Consider the following 13,489-nt stretch of genomic DNA (forward strand, 5'->3'; position numbering starts at 1 on the left):
GCTGTTCCGCTTCCGAACCAGTTCTCTACTGTGGCCTGGGAAAGCAGTGGAGGATGGCCCAAGTCTTTGGGCCCCTGCACCCATGTGGAAGACTCAGAGGAAGCTTCTTGCTCCTGTCTTTGGATTGTCACAGCTCCAGTCACTGCAGCTATTTGGGGAGTGAACCAGCAGATGGAAGACCTTTCTCTCTCTCTCTCTCTTTCTCTCCCTCTCTCTCTTTCTCTCTGTTTCACTAGAAGTCTTGTGTTGCAAAAATGAAACCACAGTCCCAATTTGTAATATGGCTTAGCCTTTAAAAGAATAAATGAAGCATAAATTGTACACCTATGTTTTCTCCAGTATCATTTCTTTCTCCTCTCCTGCTGCTCCCCTCCTTTTCTGTTTCCATTCATTTTTTTAAAATTTATTTATTTGAAAGTTGGAATTACACAGAAAGAGAAAAGTAGGCAGAGAGTGAGAGGGAGGTCTTCCATCCACTGGTTCACTCCCCAGTTGGCCACAACAGCTGGAGCTACGCCTATCTGAAGCCAGGAGCCAGAAACTTCCTCTGGGTCTCCAACATGGGTGCAGGGGACCAAGCACTTGGGTCATCTACTGCTTTCTCAGGCCATAGCAGAGAGCTGGATTGGAAGTGGATGAACTGGAGCCCATATGGGATGCTGGCACTGCAGACGGCAGCTTTACCTGCTATGACACAGTGCCGGCCCCTCCATTCTTTTTCTTCTACTCAGGATGGACCTTATTCCCATGATGAGACTCAAGGCAGCAGCATCTCTGGGTCATTCAGTCCAACTTGAAGACCCTCATCTGATCATTCACTCATTTGTCATGTCTGGGTATTGACTGAGCTCCTCCTGTATGCCAGGCTAGTGAACCAGACAGACAAGGCTTGTCCTCATCCTTGTAGATTTTACAGATAATAAACAAGTACATAAACAGATCTCTCCAGATTACAACTCATGTGATGATGGAAAGGAGCAAAGATAAAGTAACCAGGGAGACCACCCCAGACTAGATGGGTAGGGCAGGGCTCTCTAAGGAATTGATATCAGCAACCCCAGAGATAAATAAGGCAAACACCAACATGACAAAGGGCCCAGCCAGGACTCTGAAGACTTCTCCATATCACGGAAGTAAGACCAGCATACCTGATGCAAACTGAGCAGGAGACAGAGGGGAAGGTCAGAGCTAGATCCAACAGGATCTCTTGGATACATCTTGGATCTCCTAAGAAAGTTCCCATCACACCTATTTTCCTAAGAGTTATTAACAACCATCTCAGTTTGGTTGATAAATGGCATAATCACCCCATTTCTACATGAGCTAAAGAAGTCAAAATTTTGTCTTAAAGGAAACTGAAAGGTACTGAACAATTTTAAGCCACATAATGACATGATCTTACATTTATTTAATATCATTAGAAACTAGGGAATAAGCTAGTAAATGCAGTAAGTTAAATACAATAGAACTTTGAAAAAGCTAATGGAAAATTCACATTGTCTTTTAATTCAATTTTCTTTAATTCCATTTCTGAAGCACTCATATGTGTCCACATCTGGGACATTGGATTTTTTTTTTTTTTAATATAAGAAATCAGCATGAAGATAAAATAAAAATAGGTAAAATTGTGCTTAACACAAGGTATGGATATTCCCTCCTCCTATTCCACCACCATTACCACCACCGCCTCCTCCTCCTCCTCTTCTTCCTCCTCTTCTTCCTTCTCTAACGCATAAACTTTAATGCCATGGCTGTTTTCGTACTTTTTGTAAGCCGAGAAATACTTTTTGAGACTGAACATAGCTCCAGCTATGGGTCTCCTGGCAACTTGGCAGTACAATGCTTCCAGGCTAAATTCTCAGTGTCTGTGGATTCACGCTGCTCCAGTCTCAAATATCCACCTTACCTGGCTCCTTGGGCTAATTAGACGGGGAAGTTCTATTCCTCTTGGCTCTTCCCTAAATTGCTTTCAGAGACAGAAGCATCTGCAGGACAAGAATGACAGTCTCACAATTCATCTCTATGGTTACATTGTGACTCCCTTACAAAGGTCATTTCCAAATTAGAAAGACAGTCTGCAGCCAGACCCTGTCCTTGCCACTCTCCCACTGACTTGAGGTTGTACCTCCTGATTATTATTTCCCCTAGAAGCTCAAGTTATCTTTAGCAGCATATCTGACCTACAGCTGCCTTTGGAAAGGAGACTCTCAGAATCAAATACTAAGAATTTATTATATCAGATAGAACACAGCACTGAGAATATTTATTTTATTATTTAAAAAAAAGCTTGTGGGTTTTTTTGCTTTCATTTTTGTTTAGAATTTAAGATGAAGAAAATGTTAAAAGGCATAATATTCTGATATTTCCTATGTATCTACAAGCATATGGAGAAAAATAAATAGGCATTTAAACAGATCATCCTAAAAGTTTTAAAGCGGTTTCATAACAACAAACAAGTCCAGATTTAATAAACTATGAAATGGAGGCAAAGCACAGTGCCTGTCAGGAAACTGTAACTTAACACAAAGGCTTGGTCCTTCCTACAAAGCAAAATAGCTGGGTTAACCCTGCTTACAACTGACCCTGGGGTCAAGAAATCAAAGGTAAGTCTCCAGGCCTAGGAGGACATCAGAACACCAGGCGAGGTGACAACTCTGACAGCAGACACTCAGAGCCTGGGGAGAGCAGAGAAAGAGCCAGAGATGCTGGATGTGGAGTCTGAACACAGGAGGCTCAGGGTTCTGGATCTGATGAGGAGAAAGGAAGCCCCCCAGGTTTCCTGTCTTCACTGGGGTGCTGGGTTGAGGACAGAACTGGAGAAGTTGCAGTGCCACAGTGAAGTTTCCTTAAAGACTGAGATGGTTTGGGTATGTGTATTTCTTCAAAGTTTCATGTGCTGGAATCTTGGTCTCTTGTGTAGTGATAGGAAAGTGGGACCTTAAGAGGAGAGACCTAGTGGGAGATCATTAGATTATTGGTTGGGGACATGTCCTCAGAAGGGATTAACATAGTTCTCATAGGACTTCAATTTCACTTTGGTTCCCTGTCTCAAAATGTGACCTCTCCCTGTCACATGCACTCTGTGGTGATGCCAGCCACCAGGATGGGATGCCCCAAAGGGGCCCTCCACAGAGCTGGCATCATGCTGTTGAAACTTCTGCCTCCAGAACTTCGAGCCAAACAAATCTCTTATCTGTATAAAACATCCCACCTTGGGTATTTTGTTATAGTAACAGAAAACAGACTATTACAGAGAGGAACCGAAGGTACCACTGGACAACACAACATATCCACCAGGCAAGAGGAGACAGCAGAATCTGTGGGAGCTGAGTCAGGATGGAGTCCACCTGGGAGTTCCAAGGGTGTGACAGGTAAGAAGTATCAGGTGGTGGGGGACCGGCAAGGGAGAGAGACATAATCTCCTTCTGTCCCCTCTTTGAGAGGCTTCTGATAATACTGTAAGTTGCCTTTTAGAGTTTGGGGTTTTGTGTAGTTCTTTGTGACAACATAACATTCATCATTTTTGTCATTTTTCAGTATACAGTTCAATGGCATTACCTGCATTCATAATGTTGTGCTGCCACCACCACTATTCATGTCTGGAATCGTCTTATCTTCCCCAAAGGAAACTGTGTACCCATTGAAAAACAACTCCCACTCCCCTGTGCTGGTCCTGGGCAACTATTCTATTTTCTGTTTCTATGAGTTTGAGTCCTCTCAGTACCTCATATGAGTGAATCACACAGGAGTTGTCTTTTTGTGACTGGCTTATTTCACAGCATAATGTCATCAAGGTTCATCCTGTTATAATATCTGTCAGAACTTCATTTTTTATGGCAAAATAATATTCCATCATATAGGTATACCACATTTTGTCCTATCCATTCATCCACAGACAGACACGTGGGTTGCTTCCACATTTTAGCTACCATGAACAGTGCTGCTGTTAACATGGCTGCACTTTCAGGTGTTTTTCTAAATGAAATACTTCAAGCCGTGACAGATGAAGAGCCTTTCTTAGGCAGCAAGAGACATTCTTTCCTAAGGGCAAGTGTGGGGTGGGGAAGCACGGCTTGCTCAGTGAAGTGTAGAAGGCTCAAGGGAGTAGCGATGTGGAAGAGGGTCACAGCGTAAGGTGAGTAAGAAACACAGGGCAGTCTCATCACTGAAGTCCAAAAGTACAGAAGAACAGACCATGTTCACCACTCAAGTCTTTGGTAACCTGTTGATCTCTCATATTCATTCAAATTGTTTGCTCATATTTTCTCTAAGATTCTATGAAGGCAATCTTACTTCTGTGAATAGTAGTAATTTTGTTTGTTTTTACAATACTTATGCCTCTCCTTTTTTTGTCTTAACTACTCTAATGGTATCTCTAAATAATGACTGGGTATAAACAGTAATAGTAGTCATCGGCCGGCGCCGTGGCTCAACAGGCTAACCCTCCGCCTAGCGGCGCCGGCACACCGGGTTCTAGTCCTGGTCAGGGCGCCGGATTCTGTCCCGGTTGCCCCTCTTCCAGGCCAGCTCTCTGCCTTGCCGGGAAGGCAGTGGAGGATGGCCCAAGTACTTGGGCCCTGCACCCCATGGGAGACCAGGAGAAGCACCTGGCTCCTGCCTTCGGATCAGCGCGGTGCGCTGGCCGCAGCGCGCCGGCTGCGGCGGCCATTGGAGGGTGAACCAACGGCAAAAGGAAGACCTTTCTCTCTGTCTCTCTCTCTCACTGTCCACTCTGCCTGTCAAAAAAATTTAAAAAAAAGTAATAGTAGTCATCTTGTTCCTTATGTTAAAGGGAATAACTCTAAATAATTCTAAAGTTTCACTAATAAATATGTTTGCTACAAGTCTGATATTTTATTCTATTAAGAAAATTTCTTTCTATTTGTATTTCTTGATTTTTTAATATGAAAGAGTATTAAAACTTAACAAATGATTTTCTGCCTCTATTGAGATAATTATGTGATTTTTCTGCTGCAATTTGTTAATAAGTTACATAAATTGATTTTTCTAACATTAAGCCATACTTGCTTTCCTGGGATAAACACAACTTAGTCATTGCAGAGTTTTTTGATTTTTGTTTGTTTGTTTTGCATTTTAAGTTACCAATTGCTAAATTTTATTATAAGTTATAACTTTATATTTATAAATGAGGTTAGCTCAGGGCCAGCATTGTGGAATAATCAATTAAGCCACCACTGTGATACCTGCATACCATGTGGGCACCAGTTCTAGACATGGCTACTCTACTTCCAGTCCAGCTCCCTCTAATGTGCCTGGGAAAGCAGCAGAGGATGGCCCAAGTACTTGGGGCCCTGCACCCCTGTGGGAGACATGGAAGAAGCTCTGGGTTCCTGACTTTAGACTGGCCCAGCCCTGGCCATTGTGGCCATCTGGGGAGTGAACTAGTAGACAGATCTCCCTCTCCCTCTCCCTCTCCCTCACCCTCTCCCTCACCCTCTCTCTCTCCCTCTCCCTCTCCCTCTCCCTCTCCCTCTCCCTCTCCCTCTTCCTCTCCCTCTTCCCCTCCTTCTCCCTCTCCCTCTCTCTGTAGCTCTGCCTTTCAAATAAATAAAAAATAAATCTTGGGGGGGAAAAATAAGAGATGAGGTTAGGAAGCTTTCCTGCTATCTATGTATGATAGATTCAAGAATTTGTGGATGTTCCTTCTTTTCATAGTGTTGCTCTCTGAAACTTATGTAAAACTGAGATTTTTCTTGAACATTCTCTGCATTGTATTTCATTATTTGGGTAGATGTAATCCCTGATTTAATATATTTTAAGATCATAGGATATAGGTAATTTATTTCTTCTTGAGTCACTTTTAATTGTAGTTTTCTAGAAAATTGACCATTGAACAGTCTTCCTTTTTTTTTTTTAAAGATGTATTTATTTATTTGAAAGGCAGAGTTACAGAGAGGCAAAGGCAGAGAGATAGAGATCTTCCATCTCCTAGTTTACTCCCCAGATGGTCACAATGGTTGAAAGCTGTGCCAATCCGAAGCCAGGAGCCAGGAGCTTCTTCCAGGTCTCCCATGTTGATGCAGGGGCCCAAGGACTTGGGCTATAATTCCATTGCTTCCCCAGGCCGTAGCAGAGAGCTGGATCAGAAGTGGAGGAGCCAGGGCTCGAACTGGAGCCCATATGGGATGCCAGCACTGCAGGCGGCAGCTTCACCCACCAAGCATACAGTGCCAGCCCCATAGTCTTTCAAATTAATTAACAAAGTTGCACCTGATTATCCCTTGTTACCTTTTAATTTCTGGTGCATTTGTGATACCGTCCATTTCTTTTTTGTCTCTCTCTTTTTTTTTAAGATTTATTTATTTATTTGACTGACAGAGTTACAAAGAAGCAAAGGCACAGAGAGGTAGAGGACTTCCAACTGCTGGTTCACTCCCAAGATAGCTGCAACAACTGGAGCTGTGCCAATCTGAAGCCAGGAGTCAGGAGCTTCCTCCAGGTCTCCCATGCGGTACAGGGGGCCAAGGACTTGGACCATCTTCTACTGCTTTCCCAGGCCACAGCAGAGAGCTGGATTGAAAGTGGAGCTGCGGCCGGTGCCGCGGCTCACTAGGCTAATCCTCCGCCTAGCGGCGCCGGCACACCGGGTTCTAGTCCCGGTCAGGGCGCCGGATTCTGTCCCGGTTGCCCCTCTTCCAGGCCAGCCCTCTGCTGTGGCCCAGGAGCACAGTGGAGGATGGCCCAAGTCCTTGGGCCCTGCACCCCATGGGAGACCAGGAAAAGCACCTGGCTCCTGGCTCCTGCCATCGGATCAGCGCGGTACGCCAGCCGCAGCGCGCCGGCTGCGGCGGCCATTGGAGGGTGAACCAACGGTAAAGGAAGACCTTTCTCTCTGTCTCTCTCTCTCTCTCACTGTCCACTCTGCCTGTCAAAAAAAAAAAGTGGAGCTGCCTAGACTTGAATAGGCGCCCACATGGGATGCCAGCACTGCAGGCGGCGACTTTACCTGCTATGCCACAGCACTGGCCCCAATACTGTCCATTTCTAATTCACAATTTCAACATTATTTTGAATACTTTTTGTGTGTAAAGCCATGCTGAGGCAGGCCACAAGAAAGCCCAGTTTTAATAGCTAATGCTTAAACAGGCCTGATGTATGAAACAGAAACAGAAACAGAACTATCACTAGAACTACTTCCCTGTAACTTCTAAATACTGCCCTTAATTCTTCCCTGTGGAGTCAAATACATTCTTACATACATACATACTCCTTAAAACTTATACTCTTACGTAAATGCAAAGTGGTGATCTTCTGTATTCTCTAATGGTTTATTCCATTCAGAAAACAGATGACATTATGTCTCTCTCTTGAATTGGTCATCTACAGTTTAAGAATCTTCCACTTTTCTGGCTGGTGCCGCGGCTCAATAGGCTAATCCTCCACCTGCGGTGCTGGCACCCCAGGTTCTAGTCCCGGTCGGGGCGCCGGATTCTGTTCCGGTTGCTCCTTTTCCAGTCCAGCTCTCTGCTGTGGCCGGGGAGTGCAGTGGAGGATGGCTCAAGTGCTTGGGCCCTGCACCCCATGGGAGACTGGGAGGAAGCACCTGCCTCTGGCTTCAGCTCAGCGCGGTACGCTGGCCACAGTGCGCCGGCCACAGTGCACCAGCTGCAGTGGCCATTAGGGGGTGAACCAACAGAAAAGGAATACCTTTCTCTCTGTCTCTCTCTCTCTCTCACTGTCCACTCTGCCTGTCAAAAAAAATAATAAAAAATAAATAAAATTAAAGAAAAATAATCTTCCACTTTTCTATCAGTTAGGCAGACACCCTGGGTCCCAAGCTCTTTGCTAGTGCTCCCCTACTGGTGATCTGGACTGTGTCTTTTCTTCTGGTTGTGGCCTGATGAACACAGGCAGGATGAGTCCAGGACTATTCTTCAAGTGGACACTTCCATGAGTGCTTCCTACAAGTTTCTACCTATTCCATCACACTGTCGACTCACGTTAATTTTGCAGCCAACCAAACATTTGGGTCTTTTTTACACATGCTGTTGAGTAATGTGCATCCCCAAGTAATATAGGAGGAGGACTCTAGTCTACAATTCCCTTCAGATTTCAAAGAGAGTATAAAGCTTGCCCGAGCCATAAGCAAAGCTTAGGGTACAAGTACAAAAAGGGAAGGCCGACGCAGCTACTGGACAGTACTGTCCTCAGAGATCTGGAGGAAGAAGTCTTTCTTTAAAGAGGAAGACATATAGCTGGGCCATACCACAGTTCAATTTGCAAGAACAGGGACAGAGAAATAATCACCATTTATCAAGAACTGATTGGGTGCCAAATCTATGTTGGTTGCTAATCTATATTATGTGAGATAACATGTGTTATCTCAGCTTTAGTCTTCACAACAAGCCTATGTCTAAGTGCGGCCTGAATAAATAAAGATGTAAATAAACAAATGCTAAATAAATTATCTTCATTTATATGAGAAACCTAAGATTCACAGCTTGAGTTATGCAAAACTTTACAGCTAAAAAGTATTGGGGCCTTATTTGACCCTAAAATCTGTGCAGTTTCTTCAATACTACCAGCCAGGAGGGAATGAGCGCAGGTGGAAGGGGAGGTGACAGGCAGCAAGGGCAACTGTGCTGCACTTTACAGCTTAATGAAGGACTTTCACCTGCACATTTGATCTGATGCTCACATCCTCACGTGGTAGGTGGAGCAAGTGATAAGAACTTTATTTTACAGGTAAGATATCAGGACCAGAGAATTAAGTGACCTACCCAGGGTCACTCACCCAGTGTCAGGGACAGACTTTGACCCCAGACAGACAGAAAGCATCTCCCTGGGCAGCAGCAGAGTAGATAAGGCAAGCAGGACAGAAGAGAGCTGGGGCAGGTGCCGACAGACCAATGTGGACACAGGTAAAGGACACTCAAAACTCTAACCTGACAGAGAAAATGTAATGCTACTATTTCTGAAATATCCTAAAACCTGAAAGGTGCACACAAGAAAGCAAGCCCAGGCCAAGCAGCTTCCAACAGCCAGCATCGCTGCTGCTTCCGCAAGCACGTGCAGGAAATGCCTCCACAAGGGCAAGCCTACCTTTTCTGAGCAATGACATTTGCGCAATAAATCCTCATGGGTATGAAGGCTATAAAGCACAGCCCCAAGAATCTCTCTGCCTTTGATGTCCTCCGCAAAGCCACTCTTCAACAACAACAACAACAAAAGTACTCAAAATGAATCAAATGTGCTCATTTCACAATTTGTTGAAAACATGTAGACTGACCATCAGTCAAGTATCCATAGAACATTGCTTTTCCCAGTTACTTAAACTCCACTTGAGTCAATCATTAACTCACTCAAACCCATGAAATGGAGGCTTTGCCTTTTCATGAACAATTTGCCAGTTACCGACTGCTTCTCACGTGGTCTCAGGCAGAACCTTCACATCCTCCAGGTGGGAGTTCCTCTTTCTTTTGGTCTATTGCCACCTCCCAAGCCTAGCTAAGAAATTGTTCTCCCCAGAGTCTCCTGAATTGCCCTAGGGATTCTGTATGTCCTCAGCATTCAGGCCAGCATTTTTTACCTGTCAACGGATGGCTGACATATACTTTTACAGTTGTACTCACATTCCTCAGAGTTTCGCTTCCTCCACTAAGATGTTAAGAAATCCAACAGCAAACACAGAGCTACTCCAATATGTGGGGAGCAATCCGGACTGGACTGAGTTACTGGAATTAAGACTTATTCTATGCATCTGCTCTCCCACAATATGGTGCTGGGAGAGGAGTAAACAGCTTCCGCACAGCTGCCTCCAGTTCAACTAATAAACTGTAGGACTTGCTCCTGATTGGAGGAGAGCAGCGTACTCGGCGTGTGGGCAGCCGAGTTAGGATTGGCGGAGGAGGACTATAAAGGAGGAGAGAGACGGCATGCACCAGGAACATCTATGGGGAACATCTGAAGGAACACCTGTGCAGCCCCCCAGAGAGCCGGCCGGCGGTGTGCCGCTCCCCTGCGGAAGTGGGGAATGTGGCCAGGGGGAACTGCCCTTCCACAGAGGTGGAAGGGATAGTAGCCAACCCGGGAGGAACCAGCAGCAAACCCGGGGAGGGCCGAGCAGACGAAAGAACAGCGCAGGGTCCTGTGTCGTTCCCCCATGAAGACGGGGAGCGACATAATGGTGCCGTGACTCGGATATGAAGCCTAGGCAGGGTCCTGTGTCGTTCCTCCACGAAGAGGGGGAGCGACACCAATATGTTCCAAGCCTGGCTGTGGATTAAATTCACCCAAGCACCTTAGAGAAGACGGAGATGCCTGGACTCCTCCAGGGAATTCTACTGAGGAGGATAATGTTGAACTACATTATGAGGGTGCCATCTGCAAAGTCCAAATTCTGAAAAAAAAGAGATGAAGAGAAAACTTGTAGATTAAAAGAGACTTAAAGGACACGACCAAAGTGATACTTGAACTGAATAGATTCCCATTTCAAATAAGCATGATGAAAACAAAGAAGCAGAAAAGAAAACCTAAGAAACAATAGACATTTTGAACACTGTTTGGATATATGATGATATTAAGGAATTCTTGTTATTTCTGTTTAGATATAATAATGGCAATGACAGGGCAGAGATGTGGCATGGTGGTTAGGACACCCATTAGGATGCCTATTTCCAATTCAGCCACTCTACTTTTGATCCAGCTTCCTGCTAACATGTGCCCTGTGTGGCAATAGATGAAGGCTAAAGTACTTAGGTGCCTACCACACATGTAGAAGACTAGGATTAGTTCTGGGCTCTTATATTCCACCTGCCCCAGCCCTGGTTATTGCAGGCATTTGGAGATTGAGCCAGCAGATGAAAGATCTCTGTCTCTGTGCCTTTCAAATAAAGTGAAGACAAATAATTTTTTTAAAGGGCAATATGGCTTTTTAAATATTGTTCATATATTTTTAAGTATCCTCATATTTATTGATAACCTTTTCTTTTTTTTTAAGATTTATTTAGTTGAAAGTTAGAGTTACATAGAGAGAGAAAGAGAGGCAGAGAGAGAGAGAGAGAGGTCTTCCATCAGCTGGTTCACTCTCTAATTGGCCACAATTAGATTGTGCCAATCTGAGGCCAGGAGCCAGGAGCTTCATCTGGGTCTCCCACGCAGGTGCAGGGCCCAAGGACTTTTACTGCTTTCCCAGGCCATAACAGAGAGCTGGATCAGAAGTGGAGCAGCTGGGTCTTGAACCAGCGCCCATATGGGATGCTGGCACTGCAGGCGGCAGCTTAACTCACTATGCCACAGCACCGGCCCCCATAACCTTTCCTTTAAGGAGTGTTCATATAGTTTACTCTTTGTTCTGATCCTCCTAGTCACCTTTGTTTAATATAAAGATTTATTTATTCATTCATTCGTTCATTCACTCATTTATTTAAAAGGCAGAATTACAGAGAGAGAGATAGAGACAGAGTGAAACATCTTCCTTCAGCTCATTTACTCCTCAAAAGGCCATAACAGGGGTTGGGCCAGGCCAAAGCCAGGAGTGAAGAACTCCATTCAGTCTCTCACGTGGGTAGCAGAGGCCTAAGTAATTGAGTCATCTTCCACTGATTTCCCAGGAGCATTAGTAGGGAGTTGGACTCAAAGTGGAACAGCCGGGACTTGAACCAGTGCTCATATGGGATGCTGTCTTGCAAGCAGCACCTTAAATGGCCACAATGCCACAATGCCAGCCCCATAGTTCATATCTTGTAGATTAATGTACTTAATTATTTTGGGATAAAATTATATGATCTCTAAGATTTGAAAATATGAAGGGGGTGGGCAGACATCTGGCTTCAAGTCTCAACTCTGCTCCCAATTCCAACTTCCTGCTTATGCACACTTGGGAGGAATCAGTTCACTAACTGGGGTTCCTGAAAACAACATAGGAGACCCAGATTGAGTTCCCAGCACCTGGCTCCAGCCAGGCTCCTCCCTAGTTGTTGCATTTTGTGGAGTGAACCAGCAAATAGGAGATGTTCCACCATCTGTCTTCTGTCTCTTTCTTTGTCTCTCTCTGTCTTTCAAGTAAATAAACAAAATTTTGAAAAACTATATAAAGGGGAGTAAACAGAAATATGGATGAGGCCGGCGCCGCGGCTCGATAGGCTAATCCTCCACCTAGCGGCACCGGCACATCGGGTTCTAGTCCCGGTCGAGGCACCAGATTCTGTCCCGGTTGCCCCTCTTCCAGGCCAGCTCTCTGCTGTGGCCAGGGAGTGCAGTGGAGGATGGCCCAAGTGCTTGGGCCCTGCACCCCAAGGGAGACCAGAATAAGTACCTGGCTCCTGCTATTAGATCAGCATGGTGCGCCGGCCACAGCGCGCTGGCCACAGCAGCCATTGGAGGGTGAACCAACGGCAAAGGAAGACCTTTCTCTCTGTCTCTCTCTCACTATCCACTCTGCCTGTCAAAAAAAAAAAAAAAAAAGAAAGAAAGAAAGAAAAAAGAAATATGGATGAAACAATATGAAGATTAGCTATTAGTCAAGAAATTTTTGGAGATAGATGATAGGTTCACGGAGACACGTGGGGTTCATTGTGTTTTTTGGTCTGCTTCAGTATTGGAAAATTTTCATAATTTTAATTTTCATAATTTAATTTTAATAATCCCAAATTTATGAATAATTTTTCTCCCACACCTTAACACATTCTTACATACATATACATACTGTGCACAATGTGTATTCAATGTTTGCTAGCCAGGGGAGGAAAAAAAGGGAAGTGAGAGTAGGGCATTTTTGTGATATACACAAATATAAGTATCAGACTACCTTGTTGGGCCTCTACTAGTTCCAGATGAAGGCACACAGAAGAGCAGTTACTATGGTCAGATCAGGCTGGTTACCTCTAAAAATCTAAAATGTGCTATTGGATTTGATTTGCTACTATTTCTTGAGGATTTTTTCCATCTAGATTCATCAAGGATGTTGGCCTGTGGCTTTCTTTATCTGTTGTGTCCTTGTCTGGTTTCAGTGTCAAGGTAATAGTGACTTCAGAGAATGAACAGAGAAGAATTTTGTCCTCCTCTATTTTTGAAATAATTTAAGAAGTAGTGATGTAATTCTTCTTTAAAAGTTTAGTAGAACTCAGCACTAAAGTCATCTGGTTCTGGGCTTTCTTTGGAGGGGAGATTTTGCAGCACTGATTCCATCTTGCTACCTGTTAATGACCTGTATAGCTATTTTATTTCCTCATGTCCCAGTCTTGGTAAAGTATATGTGTCAAAGTATTTGCCCAAATCTTCTATGTTATCAAATTTGTTGCCATATAATTGTTCATGGCAGTCTTTTAAAATCCTTTGTACTTCTACAGTGTCAGTCAAAATATTTCCATTTCCATCTCTGATTTTATGTATTTAAATCCTTTTTCTTTTTTTCCTTGTTTAGTACAGCTAAGACCTTATGAATTTCATTTATATTTTCAAAGAAATATCTATGATTTTTTGCATATTTTTTAGTATCTGTATCATATATTTGTACTCTGAGTTTTAT

At 44.1% G+C, this 13,489-nt stretch overlaps 1 protein-coding gene and 1 long non-coding RNA gene across 3 annotated transcripts in view; both read right to left on the minus strand.

Moving 5' to 3' along the window:
• Positions 1–13,489, minus strand: part of EEA1 (early endosome antigen 1) — a 472,296-nt gene that overhangs the window by 421,088 nt on the left and 37,719 nt on the right. Inside the window, exon 1 of one of the 2 annotated variants that reach the window (XM_070052692.1) lies at positions 1,907–2,110. The exons of the other annotated variant lie outside the window; for it this stretch is intronic. The gene's annotated coding sequence lies outside the window, so the exon portion shown is untranslated. Of the gene's footprint in view, positions 1–1,906; positions 2,111–13,489 lie in introns of those variants that run through there. 2 annotated transcript variants of the gene reach the window in all.
• The window catches only part of LOC103348347 (uncharacterized), a 237,015-nt gene continuing 225,243 nt past the window's right edge, over positions 1,718–13,489 (minus strand). Inside the window, exon 4 of the long non-coding RNA XR_011380191.1 lies at positions 1,718–1,985. This is a non-coding gene — a long non-coding RNA (uncharacterized lncRNA). The remainder of the gene's footprint in view (positions 1,986–13,489) is intronic.

The sequence above is a fragment of the Oryctolagus cuniculus genome, chromosome 11 (assembly GCF_964237555.1).
Source record: "Oryctolagus cuniculus chromosome 11, mOryCun1.1, whole genome shotgun sequence".
Lineage (NCBI taxonomy): Eukaryota > Metazoa > Chordata > Mammalia > Lagomorpha > Leporidae > Oryctolagus > Oryctolagus cuniculus.